At 39.4% G+C, this 22,265-nt stretch overlaps 1 protein-coding gene across 3 annotated transcripts in view; it reads right to left on the bottom strand.

Annotated features, from left to right (window-relative positions):
* Nucleotides 1–22,265, bottom strand: part of BRMS1L (BRMS1 like transcriptional repressor) — a 184,353-nt gene that overhangs the window by 23,278 nt on the left and 138,810 nt on the right. Inside the window, exon 13 of one of the 3 annotated variants that reach the window (XR_012378958.1) lies at nt 13,113–17,262. The exons of the other annotated variants lie outside the window; for them this stretch is intronic. The gene's annotated coding sequence lies outside the window, so the exon portion shown is untranslated. Of the gene's footprint in view, nt 1–13,112; nt 17,263–22,265 lie in introns of those variants that run through there. 3 annotated transcript variants of the gene reach the window in all.

Below are 22,265 nucleotides of genomic sequence, written 5' to 3'. Positions count from 1 at the left end.
CCCATCCCTCCCACCCCCAACCACTCCAGTAACACTCAGTTTGTTTCCTGAGATTAAGAATTCCTCATATCAGTGAGGTCATGTGATACATGTCTTTCTCTGATTGACTTATTTCACTCAGCATAACACCCTCCAGTTCCATCCACGTCGTTGCAAATGGCAAGATCTCATTCCTTTTGATGGCTGCATAATATTCCATTGTGTATATATACCACATCTTCTTTATCCATTCATCTGTCGATGGGCATCTTGGCTCTTTCCACAGTTTGGCTATTGTGGACATTGCTGCTATAAACATTGGGGTACACGTACCCCTTCGGGTCCCTACATTTGTATCTTTGTGGTAAATACCCAGTAGTGCAATTGCTGGATCGAACGGTAGCTCTAATTTCAACTGTTTGAGGAACCTCCATACTGTTTTCCAGAGGGGTTGCACCAGCTTGCATTCCCACCAACAGTGTAGGAGGGTTCCCCTTTCTCCACATCCCCGCCAACATCTGTCGTTCCCTGACTTGTTAATTTTAGCCATTCTGACGGGTGTGAGGTGGTATCTCATTGAGGTTTTGATTTGGATTTCCCTGATGCCGAGTGATGTTGAGCACTTTTTCATGTGCCTGTTGGCCATTTGGATGTCTTCTTTGGAGAAATGTCTGTTCATGTCTTCTGCCCATTTCTTGATTGGATTATTTGTTCTTTGGGTGTTGAGTTTGATAAGTTCTTTATAGATTTTGGATACTAGCCCTTTATCTGATATGTCATTTGCAAATATTTTCTCCCATTCTGTCAGTTGTCTTTTGGTTTTGTGGACTGTTTCTTTTGCTGTGCAAAAGCTTTTTATCTTGATGAAATCCCAATAGTTCATTTTTGCCCTGGCTTCCCGTGCCTTTGGCGATGTTTCTAGGAAGAAGTTGCTGCGGCTAAGGTCGAAAAGGTTGCTACCTGTGTTCTCCTTTAGGATTTGGATGGACTCCTGTCTCACGTTTAGGTCTTTCAACCATTTGGAGTCTATTCTTGTGTGTGGTGTAAGGAAATGGTCCAGTTTCATTCTTCTGCATATGGCTGTCCAATTTTCCCAACACCATTTGTTGAAGAGACTGTCTTTTTGCCATTGGACATTCTTTCCTGCTTTGTCAAAAATAAGTTGACCATAGAGTTGAGGGTCCATTTCTGGGCTCTCGATTCTGTTCCATTGATCTATGCGTCTGTTTTTGTGTCTGGGCTCCCCTTTTAAAGATTTTATTTTATTTTATTTTATTTTAGAGCACACATGGGGGGACAGAGGGAGGGAGAGAATCTGAAGCAGACTCTGTGCTGACTGTGGAGCCTGATGCAGGGCTCGATCTCACGACCCTGAGATCATGACCTGAGCCAAAATCAAGAGTCAGACACTTCACGGACTGAACCACCCAGGTGCCCCTGGGTTCCCCTTTAAAAAAAAAAAAAAGACCTAGCTTAGGCTACATGAGTTTATGGTCGGTTATTCATTGATACAGAAAATGTTTATGGTATAACTGCCCCTCGCTTACTGGAAAGAATAGGAAATGGCCCAGTAGGAGCTGCTTGGGAGGAACATTACACTGGTGTGGGGAGCTTATGGGGCATCCCAAATGCCCACATTCTGAGATCTGAGACCTCAAATTTTGAGTTCATTGATCAAACCCCCATGGCAGCTACCAAAGCTTGGGAACCAAGAACAGATCCGATTGTTTTTCAGTCTGGAGGAGCTAGTGACAAGCAGTGGCAAGCATGTGGTAGTCAACACGGAGAACACAAAAACAAGCAAAGAGGCTTCCAGACAACGAGCATCCACTGAGGTCTTCCATTAGCAAGCCCCAATCCACTCCTCTGATGTGAAAGAAGACTATTAATGATGGAGCATGAAAATGTTAAATTTTAATTGTAAAAAAGCCGAAAGGGGGGATTTGTGTGATTTGTGGGGCAACTTGTTGGCTCAGTCAGAACAGCAGGTGACTCCTGCTCCTGGGGTTGTGAGTTCAAGCCCCACGTTGGGTGTAGAGATTACTAAAAATAAATAAACTTTAGAGTGTGTGATTTGGCCCTTCTGACATTTTTCATAAATATAAAGGTCATCTAAAAAACTCTTTTTAAAATGCTTTTCACTCCTTTTGATGGCTGCATAATATTCCATTGTAGATATATACCACATCTTTATCCATTCATCTGTTGATGGCCATCTTGGCTCTTCCCATAGTTCGGCTATTGTGGACATTGCTGCTATAAACATCGGGGTGCACTTACCCCTTTGGGGAAAAAAATGCTTTTCACAGTAAAAAAAAAATAAAAGTGCTGTGAGTGACCACACATTTCAGTATGCAAACACTCAGTGACTTTTATTATGTTTCAGTGAAATGCAGTAGAAAAGTGGCACTGGGCAAGGCGTTGCCTTCAGCAAGGGAAGAGAATATATAAAAGTTAATCTTCTGGGGCGCCTGGGTGGCTCAGTCAGTTAAGCGTCTGCCTCCAGCTCAGGTCATGATCCCAGGGTCCTGGGATTGAGTCCCACATTGGGCTCCTTGCTCAGAGGGGAGCCTGCTTCTCCCTCTCCCTTTGCCCCTCCCCCTTGCTTGTGGTTTCTCATTCTCTCTCAAATAAATAAATAAAATCTTTTAAAATAAATAAATAAAAGTTAATCTTTCTACATAATAGTTTTCCACAGAGACATGGAACCTTAAGATGAATATTTTTTGCCTCCTATGAAACTAGTTGTTCCTATAATGCCATATTTCAGACGACCTGGGCCATCGGACAGTGAGCAGATGAAGTGCAGTCATCTGTCTAATCCATCGACAAATTTTCATTGACCTTCTCAGATGTACAGGCCTTGAGTGAAGCTCTGCAATAATTTTTCCATTAATTAAAATCACTGTAAAAAAATCACTGTAGATAAATGGGTTTTTATTTTTTGTTTTTAAATTTTAAGATACTATACTATTAGAGCTGATTGCAATTCAGTTGCAAATAATGTTTGCCTAGCTGGGGGAGGAATACAGCACTCTACCAGGAGGCCACCAGTATCCTGTGTCATGTGAAATGAGTCTGTGCTAGTAGTGCTGTGATCACAGTTGTAATTTAATACAATTTTGATCATCTTAAACCTCTTTACCATCAACTTCTAAAACATAAATGGTACTTTTTTCTTATTATATAATTAGAAAGCAACCACTCATTAATTATTTGTGAATTACCTTAACATTTTAAGTGGTGAAATAATCAGTGGAGGTCACTAAATGATGTCCTAACTATGCTGGAGCCTCTACCAGACTGTGGAGCGGTAGGACTGAAACATCAAGGCTTATAGCTGAACATCAGTCCAGGGCACAATTACCTGTTAATGCTCTCAACAAGTGCTTTCTGGAATCTTTTACTCAACTCGTCAAAAACAGTGGCAAAACACCCCAATCAAGGGAGTTTAACAGCATTTATCTTAACGAGCAAAAAAAATGGTTGTGTGTGTGTGTGTACACATATATTCATAATTTTTACATAGTTTTCCGTTTAGCATCTTAGACCAAATAAAATAATGTGTGTTATTTTATACATTATTGCAAAGCATAGTGTAATATTTTTTTCAGTGTAGGCTTTAGGGTCATAATTAAGATTCTTGAAAATTAACTGAAAATCAGTACATAAGAATCAGATATACCTAATAGGTATTATCGAGACAAAACATTGCCTAGGCCAGAAATAGGAAGAATTCAAACCTGGCTTTAAGCTAATCAAAGGTATAATATCCTTAAAGGAAGAACTTGTTGATTAGGACGGAACATAGGAAAATGAAACTTTGGGTGCCTTTTGAAGTAGCTCTACAGAGAGAGTGCTCTCCTTCCCTTTTATTTTTCTTACTGCAGATTAATAGTGTATCTATACAACTGTCAAAAGTTTGGTTAATAGGACTCTATCGCTGAAAAACTGAACCGCTCTTAGTGTACAAAGTCCTATAAATAAATCAGCCTGTACACATGTGCATGCAAATTTAGTTTCTTGTAGAAGACTGATTTAAAACTTTTCAAAAGGTCTACCATGCTAGATAGGTCTTCAACTTTTTAAGAACCTAGTTTGCCCTGTGTAGAGACAGGTTCCAAGTAAATCTCATTTTCTTTATCTATGTTTTATACCTGTTTGTTTTGTTGAAATTTTAGTTTAGTTTTGTTTGTCTTCTATAACTCGTAATGGAAATTTTAAAAACACAAAATTTATCTTTCTTTCCAAGAAGGTTTCGAAGAACACAGAAGCACTTCTTTGGGATAGGGACAGCAAAGTGTTAGAAAGAAGGAAACTGTGAAAAAATGCAAAAGAGAATTTTCTGAGTCTCTTGAGGCAGGTCTCTTTACAATGACTTGAAGAGAATATTAGAAGTAACCATATGAGCACAAACATATCAAAATGCAATAATAATAATAATTTTTAAACTTACTTCTAGACTTCTATTATTGCAAATAATTAAGAACGGACTACAGTCAGAATAGCAGTAATATTCAAAATGGGTCTCAACAAAAGCCAGGATAAGACCAGATATCTGAGGCCGAGACACACCAAACAATTACATACTGACACAAACTGCCAAAGGTGATGTGGCAGGACTGCATATTTGAGAAAACATGCGGAGATCAGGTGTATCATAGAAGAATTCACAACATTTAGCAAATCAAACATGTATAATAAGATCAGCAGAGTTTTTAGGAAATACTTTTAGCCTAAATAATTTTTGGAAAACTAAAAAGAAAAGAGAGTAGGGGTCGGGGGGGGGGGGGGGACACAAGGTGGGGAGGGGAAGGGAACACAGAGGATTTTGATTCTGGGGAGAATGGTGAAAGGACAGCCATTCAGTTGTGTTTATAGTTATTCCTTACGTGATGACAATGTGCAGTAAAAACACCTTGTAAAGGAGAACATTAAGAATGACAAAATAAGAGACTGAAATCAATAATGTAAACCATTAAGAAAGAAAAACAAATAAAAAGCGACAGTTAAGGGTAGAAAGAATAAAAAGAATAAAGGCTTAGAGTAGTTTAAACTTAGACAATATTTGAAATATCAAGAATAGGAAATACGGGGCGCCTGGGTGGCTCAGTCGTTAAGCGTCTGCCTTCAGCTCAGGTCATGATCCCGGGGTCCTGGGATCGAGCCCCGCATCGGGCTCCCTGCTCAGCGGGGAGCCTGCTTCTCCCTCTCCCACTCCCCCTGCTTGTGTTCCCGCTCTCACTGTGTCTCTCTCTGCCAAGTAAATAAAATCTTTAAAAAAAAAAAAAAGATTAGGAAATAAGAAACTCAGAAATATAAAAAGGTAAGAAGAGGACTCTATTAATATATTAAAAAGTAACATATTTCTAAATGTAAGAGAAAAAGAATTAAAGGTGAAAATAAAAGTGAAGACAGATATGAAGAATTTTTTTTAAGATTTTTATTTATTTATTTGAGAGAGAGAGAGAGAGAGAGCACAAGCTGGGGGAAGGGCAGAGGGAGAAGCTGACTCCTTGCTTACTCAGTGCAGAGCCTGATGTGGGGCTCGGTCCCAGGACCCTGGGATCATGACCGGAGCTGAAAACAGACGCTTAACCGACTGAGCCACGCAGGTGCCTCTGAAGAATTTTAGAAGATAAAATCATGATGCTTTACAAATTGCAAATAAAAAATAAAAAATGGATTGAATATATCCAAACATAATGTATTCTAAAAACCAGTTTTTTTAAGTAAGTTAAGGCCAATATTTTTAAACTCTTTGCTAGAATTCTTCCAACACACATCAGAATACAGAGAACAGCAAGGTTAACGCTCATGCCCCCACCTGTTCCTACAACCAACAACCTCTAGGTGACCTATTTTCTCTCTACTTCCCAGTTCCCCTTCCCTCCCTCACCCCTCTTCCTCCCTCCCCCAGCTCCCCCTTCCGGGATTCCTTGGTGAAGTGCTCCTTCCCACACCCTTTTGCCCTCGGTGGTGTGCTCATCCAAAGACAGGCCCAATTCCCTAAATGTTCACTCCCTTTTGAGTATTACAACACTCTCGTTCCAGTTCTCTAGACTCCTATTCCTCATAAAACTCCATTCTCGTCTCCACGTTAAGACCTTCCTTCTACCAGACAAAATTTCCGCCCCTCTCCCTTCTTCCCTAGTGCTGGCTAGACTTGGCTCTGGAAGCCAGGTCTGGGAGAAGCTGTGCACCGCACCCTCGTAGCCAGTTCTTCCAGTTGCTTACCTTGCTGTGTTGAGCAAGAAGAAAAGAGGAAAGGAACCCCTTTCCCTTTGGTGTAGGCCATCACTGTTCTCACTGTTACCGAACCTCACCGGATCACAGTTCTACCTCTGTGGCTGGATTACAAAGGCCAGCTGTCTTGTGGGGCATGCTTGTGGATCTCTGGAGGCCTTTGCACAGTGCCGTGAGGTGGGACATCTGTCTGAAGCCTGACTTGGTCATCCATTATCAGGCCCTGCCTTGCCTCAGCAGTCCACCCATGGCCTTTGGCCTCGAGGGTTCCCTTGCTCAGCTAATAGTCCTCAGGAGTGGTTGGGGAGCAGCAAGCCAGCTTAAGTCCTGCAGCCCTCTGCGATGTCCACTTGATCCAAGCGATACTCTCAGATCCTTTTGTTGCACCACATGGGAGAAATGCAGGTCACTACCCCCCCACCCAACCCAACCCTTGGCACTTTTTGCAGCTGTGTCACCCTTTTTCCTTCTCACTTATGCCTGGTGACTTGGCAACATTCCAACCAAACAGATCACCACTCCCCAACTCAGCGAGGCAGGGAACCATTCCGGAACGGCCAGTGCTATCGGGGTGGGGGCCAAGTGCAATGACCCCTGACCATCACCCCTGGGGACAGAGGAGGAAAGGGGAAAGGGGTGTTGTTACCCTTCCAGCAGCACATGCTCCTCCTCCACACAGGCCTCCTAGGAGGGGCTCAGCTGTGCTCTTTGTTTTCTTCTTTATGATTTTAGATACATGTTCAAAGTTTTTAAAAATGAGCTATCATAACTAGATTTTTAAAATTAAATCTACCTATCCTTCAAAACTAACTGAAACATAACCCCTTTCATAAAGCTTTCTCAATCACTCATGTAATCAAATGGAAACCTCTTTCCTCTGATCTCTTAATTGTTCTTCTGTTCATTCTTAAGACATTTATCACAGATTATCTTATATTATGGTTATTTTTTTACATGTTTTATATCACTTATTATATAGGAAGCATTTTGCAGATAATATTTATGCATCCCCTACAGTGCATCCCCTAGCACAGTGACACACACAAATAAATCCCTCAATAAATACTTATTAATAATGAAGAGTATTTTCCATATATAGAAAGAAGTACTGAATAGTTGTCAAGTTTTATTATATCATCAAATCTCTAATATTTATTTCCAACAGCATGTAAGTACAGTCAGTCTCTAGCTGAACTTTATCAAAAGCCAAATTTAAATGTATAAACCCTACTTCAAGAGAACAGGATTTCTATTTATAATTCAAAAGAAAATTTGTATCTTATCAAAGCAATTGAAAACACAACAGAGAAAAACATTTTTTTAAAAAAGTGAAATCTAAGCCAACCCATGAAGGACTCCTTACAAGGGGAATCAAATAATTATATGTACAATTGTTATTGTATGTTTTCCCAATAGATTGTAAGCTCCATGAGTGCAGACATCATTTTCAACTATAAAACCAGCAACTAGCCCAGTGGTTGGTACATAGAGGCTGTTCACTAAAATTTGTGAATGAATAGAAGGAAACATTAAAACTAGAATTCTAGTTTTAATAATAGATAATAATAGATAATAGAGGCCTTTTCCAGCAAGAATAGCAAGGGGAATTCCTCATAATATTCAAAGTAAAACTCTGAGTCAATTGTCACCGATAAAATAATGGAAGCACACAAAGCTAGACTTAGTCCAGTGTGTATCTGCAAAGGCAGTGAGGCCAGAAAGGGCATAAAAATGCACAAACATCACAAAATCACCAATCACATGCCATATCGTTCCAGGATATGCCTAAATTTAGGATTATAGTTAGCACACCCCTAGGGCTAGTCTAAATAACTATGTACCATATTTGGATTCCTTGCTGGAATATTTTCTTCTTTTCCCAAAACATCAGGGCATAACATATTTAGCTGGGGCCAGGCATGGTCCCACCAGGTTAAATTTGGGGAAAAGTGTATGGAAAGCTTGCTCGTTAATGGCTTGCCTCGGCTGAGAAAATAGAAAACGTCATTTTCCAGTGGTGTGTACTTAGCCACCCTCACCACCAATAAAATCTATCTTTTCTTTTTTTTCCAAGACCTAAAGGGGTTGGAAGGAGTGAAGCAATATTCAAATAATTAGCACCATTTAAAGGTGCTGGAAGCTTCAGAACAGCGGTGGGCAGCTTGTGAGTCAGACTGAGACACTGGGACACTTCTAGAAGCCAATTCGAGAGCTGCCAGCTAGCTAGCCTTTTCCCTCTACGAATACTGTCACACTTTGCTCCCATATTGCGAAAATTCATCTCCAAGGTCACAAGAGCTCAAAGAAAAACTAGGTCTGTGCTTCCTGCGCTTTAGGGAATCCAGTTTAAAACCTTCAAAAAAAAAAAAAAAAAAGAATCTCTCTCTGGAATAACAACCTGGACAAATCAGAAGACATTGCTCTCCTGTCAAGGAGCACGAATGCAGAAAAAAATACCACCGGATTTGCTTTGAAGCTACTCTGTTAGGTATCAGAAAAATTACAATCTTTGCTTCTCGCAGATTTAATATACGGTTCAATAACCAGGTAACTAATGTATTAGACTATGTGGGGGCATATTCTTGGGAGAAGGAGTTGAAAGTGTCTCAGTTCCCTGCCCGCACTATGAAGGCACCATGCATGACTGGGGGTGGTTAACTGACTTGACCCCGCATGCTCCAAAACAACTACTTTCTTTATTCATAACATGTATGTCCAATTATAGGGGACACTTAAAACAAACTAGAATCAAATACCAGAAAGTATGCTGCAGAGAGCACCTGAGGTGACAACCCAGGAAATTGCCTGAGAAGGTTCCTTTTCAACGGCCCTACTTCAGATGTTGCTACCCCATCTCTCAGATGTACAAGGCCCTCAGAAGGTAAGAGACACCACGATGACCCAGGTTCTCTCTTAGTAACCTGCAGAGAAAAAGCAAGTCAATGATGGAACATGATGTAAGTTGGTCTTAACCAAAATACTGAGGGCTCAAAAGGACCTACTAAGAGAACACTCAAAAAACACTTAATAAAAATCATTGACAAAGAAAGCAAGACAAGTGAATTAATTTACTCTTTAACTTGACAGCAGTGAGCCAAAATATAAACGTCTCCTTGCTCCTATTCTAATCTTGGCACTGGGTTGAAAATAATGAAAGGTAAGAGAAGGGGGTGTGATTTTTTTTTTTTTACTAGCTTTATCATCATCACATGAGTAGGCCACTTGAGAAAAATGTGTGACCCAAGGAAAGGAGAGTAAGAAACTGTTTATTGGCAAAATACCCATTCTCTGTGAATTCTGGATTATATTCCTTCACAGAGAATCATTCTATATGGGCTTAAAGAGTCACACAGCAACCCGACCAAAACTCTACTTGACAAAAGAATGATTATATTTTGCTAAGAGGATCAGATTCTTTATTCCTAAAGTTTTCTCTAAGTGAGATCAGAAGCATCAGAGGATTTGCCATGATCAGATTTAGATTTTTCAAGGAGAACTAGGGATCCTAGGTAGAGAACAGACGTGGGAAAGGGAGTAGTGACAAGAGTAGAAGCAGGGAGACCAGTCGAGAGACTACCGCAATGGTCCGGGAGGAAGATGGTGGTGGCTTAGACCAGGGTACTAGAAGTACAAATGGTTACAAGCAGTCAGATCCGGGATTTATTTTGAAAGTAGAACTGCCAACAGGATTTGTCAGTGGATTAGATACAGGATATAAATGAAGAGGAGAGCCAAGAATAATTCCAAGATTTTTTTGTCATGTGAAACTAGGTAAAATGTTTGGCCATTTACAGAAATGGTGAACCATGAGTGGAAAGCAGATTAGGAGGGGAAAGAAATCAAGCTTTTTATATGTTAAATTTGAAATACCTATCAACATCTAAACAGAGATGTCATTTTAAAAATATCTACAGGAGTCTGAATGTCAGGGGAAAAGCAGGGGCTGAAAATACAAATTTAGGTCATCTACATATAGATGATATGTCAAGTCATGAGACCACCTAAAGAGCAAGTTGAGACACACAGAGAAAAGGCCCACTCCAACATTTGGTATCAGGAAAATGAGGATAGAGCAAATAAAACTGGGAAGGACTAGCCAGTGAGACAGGGAACAAAAGAAACAACAACAATAAAACCAAGATACTGTGATTCACTGGAAACCCAATGAAGAATGTATTTCAAGAAATGGGGAACATTATATCTGTGTCAGATGATGCTGCTGGGCCCACGATGGTGAAAACTAAGAACTGATCATTGGATTTAGCCACATGAAGGTCACTGGCAACCTTAACAATGAAAAGAAACACTGTGAAAAAATATATACATAACATTTATCCTTTTAACATTTTTTTAAAGGAAGTTGAGGATTTTTTTTAAGTTTTATTTATTTATTTATTTGAGAGAGAGAGAGAGAGTGCACATGAGAGGGGGAAGGGTCAGAGAGAGAAGCAGACTCCCCGCTGAGCAGGGAGCCCGATGCGGGACTCGATCCTGAGACTCCAGGATCATGACCCAAGCCGAAAGCAGCCGCCTAACCAACTGAGCCACCCAGGCGCCCTATCCTTTTAACAATTTTAAGTGTACAATTCAGTGGCATTAAGTACATGCATACTGCTGTCAACCATCACCACCATCCCTCTCCCCCACTTTATCTTCCCAAACTGAAACTCTGTACCCATTAAATAATAATTCTCTTCCCACCTTTTCCCAGCACCTGGCACTCCCCTTTCTACTTTCTGTCTCTATCAATGGGACTATTCCAGTAGCTCATATAAGAGAATCATACAGGATTTGTCCTTTGGTGACTGGCTTATTTCCCTTAGCGTAATGTCTTCAGGGTTCATCCATGTTGCAGTGTGTGTCAGAATTTCCTTCCTTTTTAAGACTGAGTAATATTCCACTGTGTGTACATACCACATTTTGCTTATTCATTCATCCATCAATGGACGCTTGGATTGCTTCCATCCTTTGGCTGTTATGAATAATGCTCCTATGAAGATATGTGTACAAATATCTGTTTGCATCCCTACTTTCAGTTCTTTTGGGAATATGCCCAGCAGTGGAACTGATGAATCATATGGTAATTCTGTGTTAAATTTTTTAAGGAATCACTGTACCATTTTCCACAGTGGCTATGCTGTTTTATATTCCTATCAACAATGAGCAAGGGTTTCAGTTTCTCTACATTCTTGCCAACATTTGTTATTTTCTGTTTTTTTGTTTTTGTTTACTGTATCCATCCTAATGGGTATGGACAATGAAAAAATTTTTAAAGACTGTTTATCACTGCACAAACTTATCCTTGAAAATTGCGGTATGATCTATTTTTCCATTTTAATATCTTTCTAGGCAACAGTTTGTCCAGGGCAATGACTCCCCAAGGATGCTGACACTGGACATTGATTTGACAAAAGCATCACTCTGAAACAAAAATCTCTTAGTTTCCACATGAAGTAAGGAAAGTTTCTAGCTTCAACCTTTAGATATTCACCCATTCAACAAATACTTATTAAATGTCTGCTAGGTACCAGGTACTGTTCTAGGCACTGGGGATTTTCTTAAGAAAAGGCAGACATATGTACAAATCAGTGGTTACCAAACTTCCATCCCTTCCATCCAAAGACCACTTCATTGGGGTACAATGTTGCTTGGACCACCCAAACCCACTCATGATTAGTATTACTCCCAACAACTTCTCCAGAAAGAGTTGAAAGGAAAAAAAAATGGCACTGCTACTGATAAGACCCCAATGAGCTTTATTTTACCTATCACAAATAAATGTTTTATTCATAACAAAAGTCAAGGTTTTTAGCAGAATAATACTCTTACAACAAACATTAATACGAAAGAAAATCAGCCTATGTACCACTGCATGACCGCACTTTGAAAATTAAAGCTTTAAACTGGATATATTGTACAATAGGATTTCTTCTATTCCCACCTTCTCATTCATGGGCTCTCCTCCTGAGAGAATCCTGGCTTTGCACAGCCCTGCATAAATCAAGCCCTGTACCCCTTCCACATCCAAATAAAAGAACCTAAATATAAGGTTTTATATTCAAAATAATATAATTTAGCTGAAATATGATATAATTTAACTGAAATTTTAGGAAAACAGGCCCACATCAGATTCTTTTTAAAAACTGAGTCTATCATAATACTCATACACATGAAAATATTTTTAACTACTATGGAATCTTCTGTAAAGTAGTTCAAGATATTCCACATATATGTTATCATCTTATACACTTATCTCCAACTTCTCTTTTATATTAGTTTCATTATTCAAAATTATAACTAAGATATTATAGCCACAGACAGGCTAGAAAACCATTGCAACATAAGGTTTAAAACAAACTTCCACAATCACACTCACTAGCATTAGAGAGTCATTTGTAACTTTGTCTAACCAAGGCAAACAGGAAGAAATCAATATAACTACATAAAGATTATGTACATTGACAAGGCATTTAAATAAACTTGAACAAATAAGACAGTTTTGATTTGTAAGGGTAGTAGGGTTGTAAGGAGGTAAGCGTAGTAGGGTTGTAAGGAGCTTTTTCTAATTTTAGTAATTTTTTCAGCATATTACTTTATAATGTGATTACATTATTAAGTAAGTAAAAGTAGGGTAGTGGATGGGAAGAGTATATGGTAGTCTTTTTTTTTGGCTCTTTAAAACCTGTTTTGCTGGAACTTTAATTTATTTTTTTAAAATAATTCTTTATTGTTATGTTAATCACATACATTACATCATTAGTTTTTGATGTAGTATTCCATGATTCATTGTTTGTGCACAACACCCAGTGCTCCACGCAGAATGCGCCCTCTTTAATACCCATCACCAGGCTAACCCATCCCCCCACCCCCCTCCCCTCTAGAACCCTCATTTTTCAGAGTCCATCGTCTCTAATGGTTCGTCTCCCCCTCCGACTTACTCCCCTTCATTCTTCCCCTCCTGCTATCTTCTTCTTCTTCTTTTTTTCTTAACATATATTGCATTATTTGTTTCAGAAGTACAGATCCGTGATTCATCAGTCTTGTACAATTCACAGTGCTCACCGAGTATATGGTAGTCTTAAGACTATTAATAGGTAGCAGTGTCTTTCATCCTTCAGTGAAGCGGTAGAATTGTACTTCTCTGATGCTTGAAGCTAGATTGGCCTGTGTTGGCCAATAGCGTTAGCAGAAGCTTTAACAACTAGTATGTGCTTCCTCGTATTCTCTTTTCCCTCTGCCTTGGCAATGGCCAATGTTCCAGATGGAGGCTACTCCATCAACATAGGTTCTAGCATTAGGACAATATCAACAATGATGTAACACAGCTCACAACTGATCCTTACCGAGTATGTGAATGAGAATCAAACCTTTGTTATATTAAGCTATTAAGATTTAGGACTTATTTGTTATTGCAGTATAACCTAGACTATTCTGACTGCTACAGGGGGGAAACAAGCCAATAAAGAGGAATTTTAAATAAAGAGAGTTTATGTGACTTTCAAAGTTACATAAGTCATCAAGCACAAGGTTAAAACTAGAGCCCAGTTCCTGTTCTCCAATCCTTCAGGACTGAAACCTGATTAATTTGGTTTACCTGAAAAAAATATACATTTTTCCAGATGGGAAATACGATTTTAGGTTTAAAAAGCCTACTTCACTGTTGTGAAATAAAAGAATGTTATATGCATGAATCTTTTAAATTGCAGAAATAACAAAATTATCACTTTTGCGTAAAAAATAATGTTACTAAAAGTAACTCTCTTTCCACCGAGTAAATTTCCTAACTTTATGCTTAAAAATAAAGCTGGTCTTAATGCTCAATCTTTGGGTGTAAGTTTTGCTTTATCATATTATTATTAATTAGATATAATTTTACCAAGACTACTTTTAAATAAAAATAGAAAATTGTCCATATTTTTAAGTGGAAACACTTTCTGGCCAAAAGAATCCTTTGATCTTTGAAAATGCAAAACAAATTCTGTATTAAAAGAACAATATATAATTAGATAAAGTGAGAATAAAAAGGTGCAGGTTCGTGTTTCCCAAATACTTATACACTGCCAAAGAATGTCATTAAATCCATATAGACTAGAGTTACACCTTGAAATAGTAGTATTTAGGACTAAGCATGGGTCGATAGAACTCATTTTAATTCAGGAACTAGAAAATACATTTGTAAAAGTCTAAAATTTCTCATCCTCTTTGTATGTACAGTTCAGATGAAGGGATATGTTTTATTTTGAGATTTCCCTAGTGATCTTTTTGTAGTATTTTATCAAATTACCTACAAAATCAGTGAAAAGTATAGTACAATTTGTCACAAGGTATACCAGATCAGGCAGTCACAGGAAGAGAAATTAAGGGGGAAAGAAACAGACTAATGTTTCAGTTACTGCAAGGTTAGTCTTATTTAGGCCAAGAACAACCAAGCCCAAGTCACTGTAAAGAAACAAAGACAATAAATCTTAACAGAAACTGAGAGCTCAAACAAGTTATTGCTGGTCAGATGTGCTATCTCCTGGATCACAGTTTAATCTCTAAACTCTCTACAGTTCATATAAACAGACTATTTAAGTCTGTTTTACCTCCCTCTAGTCTGAAGAAGGTCTGGGACCTATGGTGTGAATGTATTTGTTTACCAGTCACAAAAGGTTTTTCAAAGACAGCACTATCAGATTCAAACCTAATGGGCCCATCATGTGGAAGATGTGAGATCTCATCTTAAATATCCCTTCAGCGCACACACACTTAAACACACAGCTTTACTTATAGTATATCTGAAAATACTTTCCAACTCTAGTGCTGACGAACACTGAGAATAGATAATTGCCTACCTTATACATGCACAGCTGTATAGATGCCCTTTACACTGAGCATAATTTGGAGGAAAAAGCATCCTAGACAGATGTCTGCTCCATGGTTTATAAGAGTATGTGATACCATCCACACTTTTCACAGCTAAACCCTTGAAAACTGGGAGACGGACAAAGGAACCCAAACGTGAACAGCATTCATTAAAAGATGTAAATAGCCAAGATCCGTGCTGTTTTGTTTCAATTTTCTTTATACTGTTGAAAACAGGAAAACCTCCTGTCATGCAGGCTCTGGGATTCTCAGGGCCCAATAAAGGTTAGTGGCATTCTCAATTCATGTTTGTTTTCATTCTTCTAATCATGAACCCTGTGTCAGCCTGAGAAACCAGCTGAGCGTAATCCATAACCTTTTACAAGTGAAACATTAACTCACAGCTCATTCTGATGTCTTTTTAATGTGATACAAAAGAGCAAAAACACGCATGATATACATGATTTAAAAAAAAAAAAAAACATGGTAGCCAAATGGGAAAGTTGGTTGAAATTTTCACAGCACAAAGTTCTACCTACTTTGAATCAAATATCATTCATCAACACTAACTAACCCTAGGCTAAATTGAGGACAAGTACAAGTACACCAACCAGAGTAACATCCAAATAGATAATCAAGTGGAAATTTCTAAAATTTACAATTTTTCCCTTTAAATACTTAGGCAATGTTCATAATAGCCATGAACCACAAAAAAAACCTTTTTTCTTAATCCATAATTGGTATGAATGCATCACTCCTTGGGAGATATAGTCTTTTTAGCTAAATGGATGAGTTTTCCAAGCTGATCAAAATATCCTGCTGCTTCATCTTCCCCGATACTCATCCCCACTGCCCTATATATAAAGTGCTCAAATCTAAATTGCAATATAGAATATGGGTCCAATTTCTTTGGTCCTAATTTATTGACAGATGCCAATAATCTACCAGACTGAAGTTAGGTCTCCAAAATCATCTCCTGTGAGATAATGGGTATAATTTCTCCTAGAGAGTACATTCCTAACCAGATACCTAAGAAACAGGCTTTGCCATCATAGTTGTGACTCTTTGTATCAAGGAATTAAGTGGAATGAACGTCAAAGACCTAAGGACACCAAGGAAGCAGCTAATAAGCAGAATCCAATTGGATTACACAATGGAGAAGCACTAAACCTGAGCCATCAACTCTCCAAAATGCAGAAAAGGAAAAGACCCACACTTATGACAAGTGCCAGTTTTCTATCCCAGATCAAGAAAAGACAGCATATGAAAGCAAAAGTTCCATAGATATGATTTATTCATCAGAGATGAGTACCTTGGCAAGAGGTATGCCACACCATGAGGAGCCTTCTGAAAGTTTGAGATCAAGAAACACGCAGACTGTGAAGATTGATATTCTTCACCCCCCATGTCTCTAATACAGACAGAGCATCAATGGCTGAAAAGAATCCCAAAGTTTGAAGGAATCAGGAGGAGAAGGGCAGAAATGGGCTAGGGATCCTAGTCTTTATTAACATTTATTTCATTAGCTCTAATTGCCTCATTATTATAAACATTATTATATTCATATTTGTTTCATCTCAAACTAATTTAATTGATAGAATTCTGTGTCCTTGCTATTATATGATACAATTAGCTCTCATTAATTCACATTTCACTCATTTTCTCCTGACTGATTGCACTACATACTGATGCTCACTAATATCAATATGTAATGTAATCAGTCAGGAGTAAAATGTTGTTACAGTGTCTCTAAAACTATCATACTTATCATTCTGATTGTCTCCAAAATACCAATATTCTTTTTATAATTTCTGTCTTAATAATGTAAAATTTGGTGTTAATAATAAAAATTTTACTATACTTATTGACACACTGATTAACCATCATTTAAGTAATTAAAGAGAGCAAATTATTAATAAATTTAAAAAGACAAACTGTCATTTGCTCATGTAGCCTTTAAAATCACAGAAAATGAAACATCAAATATTTCTTTGGTCTTCTGAATCACATGGTTTTTCCTTTCCTCTCCTTAATCTTTTGTTGTTGTTATCATCGTCGTTATGATCCTTCTGTAACCATGTGGAGAGCTTCAAGAAAGCAAGAACCTGCAGCTGATGCTTTCCATGGGAGGTGAAGAGGTCCCTTGAATTGTGCTACTGTTAATTTGCCCTTTGAGCATCTACAGCAGGGAGTCTATAATGACAGAAGCAAAGACAGAGATTTGTCTATCTGATTATTACATCAGAAATGCTAAAGACTAAAAGGGAAGAAAAGGGCAAAAGGCTTTTTGTAATGAATTTTATAAAACCCATTGGGCTTTCAGTGGAGCCCATTTGGAAATGCCCTGCTAGTTTACTCAGATAAAATATACACAGAGAACCTACATTCTCCTCCTGGACATTTTAGTGCTATTACTTAGAATGGGAATTTGTACATACATTTATAAATAAAACACTTGCTGTCCTTTTTTTCCTCCACCAAGAATTATACCCTGTATTTCCCCCACTAAACTATGGAGCATTCTGAGCGAAATAATGGCACAACAAACTCCACTGTATTATTCCCCTGAACGGAGCTCCTCAACAATACATGTATTTAACAGTCTTTTCAAATGGTCTTGAGCAAGATCATAGGTTTTAAAAACAACAACAACAACAACAAAACACTGAATGCCAGAAAATTTAAAGCGGCAAATGGCTTAATGGTTTTGATTTTTGAGAAGTTAAAAACAAAAATCATTTTAAGTAAATAAAAAAAGAGGACGATTCTGCATTAGTTTTGCAAAGCTAAATCCTACCTCAAATAATGGCAGAAGACATTTAAATACCAAAGTTGCTATAATAATCCCTGTTTGAATCATGGTTTCCCCGAACTGGGCTAAGCCTTTAGACAGAAACTAATTGCTACAAACACTAATTTTCGAGTCCCTTTTGTTTCCCTTTGCAGGCACCTCTGGACGCAGAAGGTACCCAATTAGCAGAATTCATGGTCCTGATTGTGTATTGTGGGGCTAGCGTGTGAGCTGTATAAACACTGCTGATTACCATTCCTCTGTAATGGCTGATTTTTTGATTGCTTAATAAGGCCATCTATTCTGCATCAGGGCCTGGCAAAGCAGTTGGTGAAATCAGTTAGGTCACTTTTTTTCTGGTCCGAGTAGCAGGAGGAGTCTGTGATGGTAGCAGTTGACTAAAAACATAATTACAGGCTATTTAATCGCATCTGTTTCCCCACTTAACATTGTTTATTCAAGTTAGACATAGTTAAGTAAATCAAAAGGACAATAACGGCAAAAACACGGAAAAATTACTATTACATGGTTAAAACTCTAGGGCTTGGTATAATTACAGAAAACATAGCTTGCAGTGATTTTTTTAAGGTACTTATTTTTATTAGCTTCCATTTTGCTTATTTTGGTGGTTGCTAGTTTTTTAGGATCTTTTTTTTTTTTTAAGACTCCATGTTATGTAAATAACTATTATTTGTCTGGCGGGACAGATTTGATGTGAAGGGTCCTGCAGGGATGATATTGTTTATTATGATTTTTATGTGCTCATCCAGTGTTATAATTAGCAGTCAAGTAACTCCTATCCTGTTTTGTGATTAATAACTAATCCTATAAACACACCTTTCGCTACATAGGATTGTCTAATGGATGAGTCCAAGTGAGCGTCATACCCAAGGGCACCACCATTCACTCTAAGCTGCCCCTTTCCTCCCTCTGAGTACCATACCTGTAATTTATCAATAACACAAAACTGCTCTACAATCAAAGGGATAAAACTGAAAGGCACCCAGACAGCCGGAGCTGCCAACAGGCATCGAGCCCATGTTCCGATGCCACTAAGCCGGCCATTGAATCCAGCAAGGATGATGAATCAGTATCAGGTCAGCTGAAAAGATGAGGCAGCTGCTCTTTCAGAAATATACATTGCACTTGGTCCTACGTAGAGCATGTTCGTACAATGACCTACAACCCATTAAGGCAGGGATTTTAGTAAGCAGTCCACAGCACATGTTTAAAATAACCATCTTTTGTTCATTGATGCAACAGAGAAAGCTGTCTTTTATAACCACCCAGGGAGATTGCTACAATCCGATGCTTCCCAGAGAAGAACTTACCAGAGAGCCACCCTCAGCTCCCAGGTTGTCTGGAAGGGGTCTGACAGAGTAGCTCTGCGCAGGGCCCTTAGGAAAGAAGTGCCATTTCCTTCAAAGTCCAATTGTCTTTCTTAAGGATGCTTCTCAGGACAAGGAGACTACAATTTCAACACCGATTTTAAATGAAGCAGGCATACACACTTTATGAATCTGAGTTTTTGATAAATACCAGCTGCCTGACAAATCCAAATATATCTGACAGAAAATACCACTTAAACTGATTTTAGGATTTTGTGTCATTTTAAGTAACTAATTGTCTTTAAATGGTCTTAACTGTATAAAAGTATCCTGAAAACAATCAGCACAGAGCACAGTTATCACAAATACAATTAATAAAATCTCTCAGTGATCTGCCAACTTACACAGAGAGATAGCAATCATCCTACAGAACATCATGCCCAGCTGATAGCCATTTTTTGTTGTTTTGTTTTGTTTAATGTTATTTATTTTAAGTAAACTCTACCCTCGACCTGGGGCTCAAACTCACAACCCCAAGATCAAGAGTCGACCAACTGAGCCAGCCAGGCGCCCTGCCATTATTTGTTTAGCGTTAAGATATTTATTGAAGACTTGCTATATATCAGGCACTCTGCTGGAAAGATATTGAGGTTGCAAGAATAGAATGTTGAAAAGGGCATGGTGCCTGACTTCAGGGAGCTTACAGTCCAGTGATGGAGACAGACAAACAAGTGATCAATGCAATCTGTGATAAGGTCTATGAAGGAAACCTATAATGCCCCACAGTGGAATGACCAGGAAAGTTGTTTCAGAGAAGGCTCTTAGAGACAACAGAGAACCCTATTTTAGCAGAGTCCTCAGGAAAGGAAAGGAGCCAGCCCTGTGAAGACCAGGGCCTCACGCACAGTGGGGAAGCAGAAAATTCCAGACCAAGGGCATGTACACAGGCCCCAGAGTGGGAAAGACGTTCCAGGTTTGAGGGATCAGACAGTCTATTGTGATGCCTCACGGCTGGTAAGGGGAGAGCATCACAACCTGAGAAAGGAGAGGTGGGCAGGAAAAGAGTGAGCAGCTCCACAGAAGTCAAGGTACAGTGTCCAGTTGAATTCAATGTCCAGTTGAACTCAATGCCCAGCAAGAAGGTCTAAATAAGACAACACTATGATCTGATATGAATTTTGAAAAAGAAGTCTCCTGTGAGGGAATAAATCAGAAGTGGCAAGACCAGAAATGTGGAAGCAGATAGGAAGCTGCGATAGTCCAGGCAAGAGGAGCACCCAGAACTCAAGTGCAGAGCATAACGACGGAGTGCACCGGCTGTGTGGCTGCAGAGAGGAGCACCCAGAACTCAAGTGCAGAGCATAACGACGGAGTGCACCGGCTATGTGTGGCTGCAGAGAGGAGCACCCAGAACTCAAGTGCAGAGCATAACGACGGAGTGCACCGGCTATGTGTGGCTGCAGAGATGGAAAGAAGGAAGCACGTTTGAGAAATACTTTGGAGACAAAACGGAAGGTTTCATGGGTGTCTTGTCTTTCCAACCAGACCAGAACCTCTTAGGGAATAGAAATGATCTTCAGACATCTTTGTAAACTCCGTCTGTGCATGGTAGTCTCTTAAATTGAAGTAATTGACTGTCTGAAGTCAAGCGTCAGACATGCAGTTGAAAGGACCCTTGCCTCCCGATTTCCACCTCCCCACTGGGGCTAGCTGGTCTGCCCTGAAGAGAACTCACTTGAATGCTGTTATAATGGGAGAATGCAAGGGCCTGAGGCATCTCAGCAACAGGCCTGATGGGAAGAAACAGACAGTGTCTTGGTGGGACAGAGCCCCGAGAAGGTGGCCAGCGGTTCAATACCTACCATCTGGGAGGCACACACATAGTCCAGCACCAACAGCTGCAGAGTACTCTAGTAAGCAGCTCACTGCCAAAGGAGGGACACAGCATCGACCAGATTCCCCACCAAGAAGATCAAAGCTTTGTCCTGACGACTATGCTGTCAAGTTTCTGATTGACTTCCTGCCCTTGTCATATTCCATCAAAAACTGGGTAATGCTAAGGAATACATGTGGAAGTATGAAGGGAAGGCAGACATTTCACCCAGCAAAAATTTATTGTGTACCTTCTATAACCAGGCCCTAGTCTAGGTGCACAGGGAAGGCAACAAACAAAAGTTACTGCTTTCAAGGAGTTTATATTCTAGTACGGGAGACACATAAAAACAAAATAAATAAATAACATATTAGATTAAAAAGAAAAGCATGCTATGAAAAAAAAAACCTAGGAAATGATGGGTGGTTCAGCTTGGCTAGGACAGAGCAGTTATGGGAGAAAAATAGAGGTAAGACTGAAGCCAAAGTGTCATAGAAAGCAAGTTTGTTGGGATGAGAGCTGGAGGACTGGAAAATACAGAGGAACCTGAGGTCGTGGTGTGACAACAAAGAGACTCAGCTGGGAGTGGAGAGTCACAGAAGAAAAGACACTAAATTCCAGAGAATTGGAGCTGGAGGGGCTTTTGAGATTGTCTATGTCAATTCCTTAATCTTACGATGGCATGAGATGTACTAGCTCTGAGCTAGAGGGACCAACTTGAGCCTGGGGTCTCTGCCATCCTCCTCTCTCCCCCTCATTGCTGTGATCCCAGCATCCCCATGCCATCCTGCCTCCCTGCGGCAGGAGGTGGCTCTAGAGAAGAACTCCAGATCTGAGGCCCTTGTGGCAGAGCAAATCTGAATGACAGGTAAGATCCAAGGTGTGACTAGCCTTGTGAGTGGCTGAAGTGTCTGCGGAGTGATGAATTCTCATTAGCTAATTATCTGCTACGTGTTAGTTGCATTACAACAGTATCTTAGCCCTCTCAACAAGCCTGTAATGTAGGTATTATCACTGTACAACAGATGTAAAGACCGAAGACCCAAGGTTACACAGTTGGAAAGAATTCAAATCTGTGTGCACCTAACTCCAAAGCCGGTGTCCTTTCTATTATGCCACACAATCCCCTAGGATGTGCTCAGCATGAGTAAAATCAAAGGAGGCAGAGGGGCCCTGGGGAGGCTGAGAGTAGGGAGATTGAGAA

This window comes from Callorhinus ursinus, unplaced genomic scaffold, assembly GCF_003265705.2.
Source record: "Callorhinus ursinus isolate GAN/ISIS: 27379988/994484 unplaced genomic scaffold, GSC_fseal_2.0 scaffold8, whole genome shotgun sequence".
Classification (NCBI taxonomy): domain Eukaryota; kingdom Metazoa; phylum Chordata; class Mammalia; order Carnivora; family Otariidae; genus Callorhinus; species Callorhinus ursinus.
This window is presented reverse-complemented; position numbering and strand designations above follow the sequence as displayed.